At 46.0% G+C, this 9,313-nt stretch overlaps 1 pseudogene; it reads right to left on the reverse strand.

Moving 5' to 3' along the window:
• Positions 1–7,554: 7,554 nt before the first annotated feature.
• Positions 7,555–9,313, reverse strand: part of LOC146208713 (uncharacterized) — a 2,737-nt pseudogene continuing 978 nt past the window's right edge.

The raw sequence follows: 9,313 nt of genomic DNA on the forward strand, positions 1-9,313 counted from the left end.
CTTTCGCATAATCAATAAAGCCGAAGTAGATGGGTTTCTGGAACTCTCTTGCTTTTTCCATGATCCAGCGAAGGTTGACAATTTGGTCACTAGTTCCTCTGCCCTTGCGAAATCCAGCTTGCACGTTCGGAAGCTCCCGATCCACATACTGCTGCAGCCTTCCTTGGAGGATTTTCAACACCACCTTGCTAGCATGCGAAATAAGCGCGATCGTGCGGTAGTTGGAACAATCTTTGGCACTGCCTTTCTTTGGAATGGGGATGTAAACTGACCGCCTCCAATACTGTGGCCATTGCAGGGTTGTCCAAATCTTCTGACATAATGTATGCAGAATGTTAACAGCGTCATGGTTGAGGTTTTGAAGCAACTCAGCTGGAATGCCGTCAATTCCGCTAGCTACATTTGTACAAAATAATTGTTGCCATGAAAGAACCTCGCTCAACTCCAATTACCTAGATCGACTTGCTTGATAGTTTTTCAGCGTTGTTAATTTTAACCAGTTTTTTTTCGCAGCTGTCAGCAATGATTTCTCAACGTTGCTTCGTCAAGACATCAGCCCCTGCACTGGACACTTTCTCAATGCAATTTTACAAAAATAATATTCGTTATATTTTGGGGGAGCTGTAGAGACCCCACAACAACTTGATGAAATACCTGCTAAATTGAAAATGGTTTAAGGAGTTCCATGTAAAACCAATTGTAGGTTACTCTTCGCTGGCGATTTTAATTCACCAAACAAAGAAATAACTGTCTTTTCGTATTCTGTTTCTGTCATTAAAACAATATGCCTGATATTTTCATCGTCTTTGACCTACTTCAGATAGTTAAGATTTATACTACAGTTCAGAATCATTCAATCCCAATTATTGATTTACTTTATCTAAATGCTGCTGTTAAAAGAAACGCCGAACTAAACGACCGGTAATTCTCAGTAATAACTTTGTACTGACATTGATGAAAGCAAATATTGATTGCCGAGATACTCTAGCTCTTTCCTTAATTTTTTCTTACTCACATTATAAACAAATACTAACACCCTCGAAATTCATTATCATCCATTTCGAAATTGTAAGGGAAATATGAATGACATGTGTTTTTTATGTCCTTTCGTCTTTCAATGCATCGAAAGCTTTGTTACGAAGACTGCAATAAATGTAATCCGAGGATCACAGGAAAGGCATTGCGGTCACAGCGAAGATTGAAAAAAAAATGGAGAGAAGGAAACTGTCCGAACAAATCCTGAGGAATAAGTATGAAAAACTAAAGTAGCATGCAGCCCACGACGTGGAAAAATACTTTTTACACAGCTAGCCACTTTAATTAAAATATTCCGACATAAAGCAATGAGGCAGGTAGCTCCAGCCTCAAAATCCGATCATACATTTAAATAAATTCCATCTGTGACCGCAGCGTTGCTCTGATGTGCTCTTTTGAAATATTATTGAGATCAGTATTTACCCAGGATGACGGATATCTTTTTAATATTCTATGAAATCACAGTCAAATCAGATGTGGTTTTTAAGCCAGAAACTCTAAACTTATTTTTAAAGCTTAGCATTAATAAATCCTACAGACCACAAGGTATTTCCTGTCGTGTCATCAAGCGTCATGCAGATAAGTTTTCCTGTATTATGCACCAGTCTCTTGTGCTAATAAAGGATAGCGCTAGAGATTCGTCGACGAAATAATGCGCGCACTGAAAACCACCAAACCTAGTTAGAAGAAGCCAGCAGAGGCCACCGGCAAGTAGACGTTTCACAGGTCCAAAATGCCGCCAGGTTCCACTCCACCTCTTAGCTTGTAAGAGTACTTGTCTGTGCCGAAAGTAGATAGCCTGCATGCTTTGTTTCTTCCTCAAATACAAGACCCCTCACAGTTTCCGTAAATATCGATATCGTATTGAGAAACTAGGAGCCATCGATTTTCAGATTGATAAATGGCGTACTTGCTCCAACCTATGGCTGGGAAGTAAGATATAACCTTCATTACTAAAGAATATTTCGTATTTGTAAAGATACTTGTATAGCAAAGCGAGAGTTTGCATACCTGTCTAATAACGCTCATGCATCTCTAAACAGCTATTTCTGCCTCCGCGCAAAGCTGGGAGGGAAGGTTCATGTGAAACGGAGGTATCAGAATTATACTGGGAATGATCATGCTTTGAAGTGGCACGTAAATTAATATCTTTGCCCCATTCTCAAAACGGTGAAGGCAGGGTTGGCGAAGAATGCAAAGTGTTGCACCTATCTCGCATTTGCGCATCAGGAACGCGCAGAATTTCTATCTAATCTTCATTCCTGTTCCAAGTTATGATCTAATAAATCCGCCGCAAAACACTCGCACACTGTGCAGCATACTCATCTATAGACGTACGAATCCGAAGAAAAATAGGGCGACCTCTTTGAAGCGCTGAGTAATTTGCAATTTTTCTTTCGTAATTCAACGAAAATACTTTTTTACCACTTCAAATCATTGGGTGCGTACTTCAGCATCTCCAACACACAAACGCTTACATAATTTTTGAAGCAAATGAAAATTAAAATGAACGTTTCTTGTTATTTCAGTTGTGTTAATAGGCGGCGTTTTAGCACTTTTACAAATGCTTTTATTATAAGTTCCTAAATATGATTTGCCCCCGCTTGAAATGCATTTGAACCCGGTTCGCCTAAAGTTCGTTTGCAAGGAAATAACAAAAAATGAGCACCAAGCGCTGGTATGCCTGTCAAAAAACACCTCGAATAAGTGGTGCCAGAGATTATTCCAATGACGGAGGGCCAACGCATTCGCTTCCCAGCCCCATTCATGCAGGCTTGAAGTCTCAGACTTATAATCTGACCTCGTTTGTGGGAGGCGATTTGTTCTAAAGCAAGTAATCGGTGGCGTGTGTAGTTGATTGCGCATTATTGTGATCTCGCCTGGGCTGGTAATCTAACCCGGTCATCCTAATTATCGATGCGAAATAAGGAACTCGCTTTGAGGGAAATTAGGGGAATTCGTTCTCACCGACGCTCTGGCAGCCCCTTTTACAGTAGTCTCAGGGACAGTGCACATCTGCTAATTGCTGCGTTGGTCGTAAGAAAAAAAACGTACGAGTTCTCAATGCTGCTCCAGTGGTGCGTGTTTGAAGACAGTTGCGCATGTAGAAAGCTATGTTTAGGTTACGCAGGAAGTAGTTTGGAGCTGATCAGTTTTTGCGTGCATTGCCGAGACAGCTTTAAATGCCCCGTTCTCCAGAATATATAGAGTAGGCGTGGTAGGAATGAGCATTGCGAGTGAAAAACAAAAAAGCATGCCTGTTGAAGGGATTAGTTTATTTTTATTTGAAGTCTTCTTATGTGGCGTATAGGATGGGGCTGTGTTAACCTTAAGTTCAGTTGTGTAGATTATTCTCTTCAAGAAACCGGAGCAAGCTTCGGCTCTGACTGTGTCCATTAGCCCCAAGTTCAAGTTTTCCTCCCTTGTAGCTGACAGTTCAACCGTCTTGTTCTTGATTTCTGCATCCCAAATATGTTTTTGGTAGGTGACATATCCTAGCACTGCATGCGAGGCGTATTGTGTGATAAAACTATGCCACGTGACCTCATCGAGTGGACAAGTGCTGCTAACTTTGTAGCTCATTTAAGACAGGAATCGAACCCTTTAGGAGTATTGCTTCCTGAATTATACCGGCTATTTGTAGGCCAAACGGACACGGTGGTCTCGCTTGGTTAAAGAACGGCGTTACATTTAAGTGGGGTAGTTTAACAACTAATGTTACTGTTTATGACTGGATGATAATGAGTTATCACGATGTAATTGATGAAGATTGGTGCAGCGGTGGCGTAGGTGCAGTGGTGGCGTAGCGGTAGAACATCCGCCTCGCATGCAAGATGACCGGGGTTCAAATCCCGGTGCCGCGCAATTTTCCACCGGATGAAAGCAAAAAAAAATCCGCGTGTTGATGGAATTGCATAAACAGGTTAGGGGTGCGACCTGATGCCGGTGAACACCTATGGCAACACACTCCCTCACCAGAACAGGAGTTGGCCACCCTGGTGCAGTGATTGGCCGCAACCTCCTATGATAAGCTCCATAAAACCCCGGCCCTCAGTCACCAGCGGCTGCGGAACAACTGACCACGGCGGTGGTCAGACCTGTGACGCAGCAGGGGGTGCTAAGAAAGTCTGGCTCCGCTGGACAGGCCGCCATTGGAAACTGACCCTGGCAACGTTTAATGCTAGAACCCTAGCTAGTGAAGCTAGCTTAGCAGTGCTGTTAGAGGAACTAGAGGGCATGAAATGTGATGTCATAGGACTTAGTGAGGTTAGGAGGCCGAATGAGGCATATACTGTACTGAAAGATGGGCATGTACTGTGTTATCGAGGCTTACCAGACAGGCGACAACTAGGAGTAGGTTTCCTTGTCAATAAGTATATAGCGGGTAATATAGATGAATTCTATAGTATTGATGAGAGGGTTGCAGGCATCGTAATTCGGCTTAATAAGCGGTATAAACTGAAGGTTGTACAGGCCTATGCACCTACATGTAGTTATGATGGCCAGGCAGTTGAAAGCTTCTACGAAGATGTAGAATCGGCAATGCGAAAAGTAAAGACGCAGTATACTGTACTAATGGGTGATTTCAATGCCAAGGTAGGGAAAAAACAGGCAGGAGACAAGGTAGTAGGTGACTATGGCATTGGTTCTAGGAATAGCAGGGGGGAGTTACTAGTTTAGTTTGCAGAGCGCAATAACTTACGAATCATGAATACCTTCTTCAGCAAACGGAAGAACCGGAAATGGACATGGAAAAGTCCTAACGGAGAGACTAAAAATGAAATCGACTACAAAATGTGTTCAACCCCCGCAATTAGGCAAGATGTAGAGGTAATCGGGAAAGTGCGATGCAGTGACCACAGGATGGTGAGGTCCCGAATTAGCCTAAATCTGAAGAAGGAACGCAACAGATTAGTAAGAAAGAAACCCATCAACGAATTAGCGGTGAGGGTGAGGGCAGAAGACTTCAGGATCTCGCTACAGAATAGGTTTTCAGCTCTAACTGAGGATGGCGACATTACCCTAGAGGCAAGGAACAATAATTTCAGAGATATCATTACTGAGTGCGCGGTAGAAGTAGGCGGTAGGATAGTTAGAGAGGATACCGGTAAGCTGTCTAAGGAGACGAAAGATTTGATAAACGCCAGAGTATGAAAGCTTCCAATCCAACAGACCAGATCGAATTGGCCGAGATATCAAAGCTAATCAATAAGCGCAAGGTGGCCGATATTAGGAAGTATAACATGGAGAAAATTGAGCATGCTGTAAAGAACGGGGGAAGCCTTAAAGCGGTAAAGAAGAAATTGGGCATAGGCAAAAACCAGATGTATGCGATAAGGGACAAGGCGGGCAACGTCATCACTAATATGGAAAAGATAGTCAAAGTAGCCGAGGAGTTCTATACAGATCTCTACAGTAACCAAAGTAGTCAGGACCGTAATGAGATTGGCGGTAGGGAAAAACAGTCAGACCAGTGACGATGGACGAGGCCAAGAAAGCACTAGAAACTATGAAAAGGGGGAAATCGGCTGGAGAGGATCAGATAACTACAGATTTGCTGAATGACGGGGGGGATATCGTGTTAGAAAACCTGGCCACCCTGTATACGCAGTGCCTGGTGTCATCGACGGTACCAGAACCATGGAAGAATGCAAACATTATCCTCATTGACAAGAAAGGGGACTCTAAGAACCTTAAAAATTACAGACCAATCAGCTTACTGTCTGTTACGTATAAGGTATTTACTAAGGTAATCGTTAATAGAATCAGGACAACCTTAGACTGCAATCAAGCAAAGGATCAAGCAGGGTTTCGGAAACGGTACTCTACTATCGATCATATCCATACCATCAATCAGGTGATAGAAAAATGCTCGGAATATAACCAGCCCTTATACATAGCATTCATTGATTACGAAAAAGCATTTGACTCAGTTGAAACCTAGGCGGTGATGCAGGCATTGCGAAATCAGGGGGCAGACGAGCCATACGTGAAAGTGCTGGAAGATATATATAGCGGCTGCACAGCAACTATAGTTCTGCATAAAGAAAGTAACAAAATTCCCATAAAGAGAGGTGTTAGGCAAGGAGACACAATCTCCCCAGCACTATTCACAGCTTGTTTAGAGGAAGTATTCAGAGACTTGGAATGGGAGCAGTTAGGGATAAGGGTAGATGCAGAATACCTCAGTAATCTGCGATTTGCTGATGACATTGCCTTGCTAAGCAACTCGGGGGATGAACTGCAAATAATGGTTGATGACCTAGACAGGAAAAGTAGAAAGGTAGGCTTGAAAATCAATATGCAGAAGACTAAGGTAATGTTCAACAGCCTCGGGAAGGAACAGCAGTTTACATTAGGTAGCGAAATACTGGAAGTAGTAGGCGAATATGTCTACTTAGGACAGGTAGTAACCGCAGACCCGGACCACGAAAAGGAAATAACAAGAAGAATACGATTGGGATGGAGCGCATTTGGCAAGCACTCGCAGATTATGACTAGCAGCTTACCGGTATCGCTCAAGAGGAAAGTATACAACAGTTGCATCTTGCCTGTACTCACCTATGGGGCTGAAACGTGGAGGCTAACCAAGAGAGTTCAACTTAAGTTGAGGACAACCCAGAGGGCTATGGAACGAAAAATGGTAGGGGTAACATTAAGAGATAGAAAGCGTGCAGAGTGGGTCAGAGAAATAACTCAAGTACCGACATTCTAGTAGAAATTAAGAAGAAGAAATGGACATGGGCAGGATATGTAGTGCGAAGAGAGGATAACCGATGGTCGCTGAGGGTAACAAACTGGATTCCAAGGAAAGGAAAGCGTAGCAGGGGGCGGCAGAAAGTTAGGTGGGCGGATGAGATTAAGAAGTTCGCAGGGGTCAAGTGGATGCAGCTAGCACAGAACCGGGTTAAGTGGAGAAATATGGGAGAGGCCTTCGCCCTGCAGTGGGTATAATCAGGCTGATGATGATGATGATGATGATGATGATGATGATGATGATGATGGTGATGATGATGAATTGATTAAGAAATAAAGGCATTAATAACAGAGCAAGTAGAAAAATGAATTATCCGCAAGGGGCGTCCCAGGAGAGATGTATCATGCTGCCGCCTCATTGTTTGAATGCAGAGCTTACGTCCTCCCCCCCCCCTCCGTGCCATCCCCTTTAGTCGTGTTAAGCGTACCGTTCTTTTTATTCGGTTGTAATAGTGTTAAGCCTAGTTGACAACGCTTTTCATGCCATGTTCTTTACTGGTTTCAGAGATGTTTTCGGCACAATATATTTTTTCGTATATAAAGCCAAAAATAATATCCTGTAACTGCTCCCTGTAAATGTTCAACTTCTTTTAACAAAAGGGAAGTACATGTGCTTATTCGTTAAACAAAAAAGGTGTCGCCATCTTTTGTTCATTGCATCGAGCGGATACTGAGCTTACGTCAATAAAATTGGATTGGTAAAACGTTTATTCAGGGCCTGCTGTAAAACGCGCGCTCGCGCGCGCGCGCTCCGGACGGGGCCTACGTCGTCCTCTGGGCACCGGCCGCGCGGCCTGGGTCCCCGCTCGCCGTGACCGGCTCGCTGGTTTCCTGCCGGGCCAGCGCCTTGATGACCTGCTGGATGGCCCAGAGTTGCTCCTCTTGATTGTCGCTCCCTGCGGCTGCTTCCAGTCACGGCGGGATCCTCCCAGACTTAGCTTCTTCCTGGTACTTGGTACAATTCCACAGCATGTGTGCGAAGCCGGCCGTCTCTGTTCGGCAGACTCTGCATTTGTATGTCGGGTGCGTCTCGGGATACATTCTATGCATCAGCGACGCCGAGCAAGGGGGTGGAAGAGCTGCGAGCTAGGCGGAACACCTTCGTTATTATGTTGTAGTCCGTCATTCGGTCTTTGGTGCTGAACCACAGCGGCCAGTCGACCGAGGCGCGGTCCGTTAGCGCGCGCGCTTCGGCGTGTGCCGTCTCGTTGTGATTGGCGTTGCGGTCTAACGCCTCGCCCGCGTGCGCCGGGAACCACTTGATCCTCACTTGTCTGCTGCCATCGTCGTTTTTCGTTGCCTGCAGTATGCGCACAGCTTCTTTCGCTATACTGCCTTTGGCGTAATTTCTCACCGCCTGCCTCGATTCGCATAGCACTGTGTGGCAGTCGCGGTCGGCAATTGCCAGAGCGATGGCCACCTCCTCCGCTTGCTCTGCCTTGGTGCATCTCGTGCTGGCGGTCGTGCGAACGGTGCCGGTCGCGTCGACGACGACCGTCGTGAACCCGTGTATCTTGGCATACTCAGCCACGTCAACGTAGCGTGCGTGTGTGTCGGCCGCGTGCTGGTCTATCAGCGCCTTGGCTCTCGCTGCTCTCCTCCCTTTGTTATACTCCGGGTGCATGTTCTTCGGTACCGAGTCCACTCTGATGTTGCGCCTCATCTCATCGGGGACGGAGAGCTGCGTCTGCTCCCTGCCTTGATATCCAATTCCCAGGTTTTCCAGGATTTTCCGGGCGGCCTTGGTCGTAGACAGTCTTTCGAGCTGTGCGGCACGTTGGGCCTCCGCTATCTCCTCCAGCGTGTTGTGCACCCCTAGCTGCAGGAGGCGTTTGGTACTAGTTGTTTCGAACAGTCCCAGTGCCGTCTTGTAGGCTCTGCGGATGAGTATATCTATCTTGTATCTGTCGCTCTTGTTCCACTTGTGGTAGGCCGCCACGTACGCTACGTGACATATGACGAACGAGTGGATCAGTCTGATCAGGCTCTCTTCCTTCATTCTACTTTTCTTGTTCGTGACTCGTTTGAGTAGTCTCGTGGCGTTCGCCGCTTTCGCAATGAGCCGGGTGACGGTCTCGCCGTTTCTGCCGTGCGTCTCGATCGTCATCCCCAACACTCTGATCTTGTTGACTCTTGGGATCACGTTTCCCTCTCTGGTCTTGACTTTGATTGCCTCGTACTCTCTCGGGCTGCTCTTAGGTTTGCGGTGCTTGACGGGCGGGTAGACGAGGAGCTACGACTTGCTCGGCGAGAATCTGAGCCCCGTTCCGTCGAGTTGGTCTTCGATCGCATCAACGGCCGCCTGTAGGGTGGATTCGATGTGGGCATCGCTGCCCCCTTCCACCCACAGCGTTATGTCGTCCGCGTATATCGTATGTCGGGCTTCCTTGATGTTCCTGAGCCTTTCGGCCACTCCTATAATCACGAGATAGAAAAGCACCGGCGAGATGACCGATCCCTGAGGTGTGCCTGTGCTTCCCAGCTCCTTCTCCTGTGCTTGGAGGTCCCCCGCTCTGATCTC

Source organism: Amblyomma maculatum, chromosome 1, assembly GCF_055883805.1.
Source record: "Amblyomma maculatum isolate TAMU_Amacu chromosome 1, ASM5588380v1, whole genome shotgun sequence".
Lineage (NCBI taxonomy): Eukaryota > Metazoa > Arthropoda > Arachnida > Ixodida > Ixodidae > Amblyomma > Amblyomma maculatum.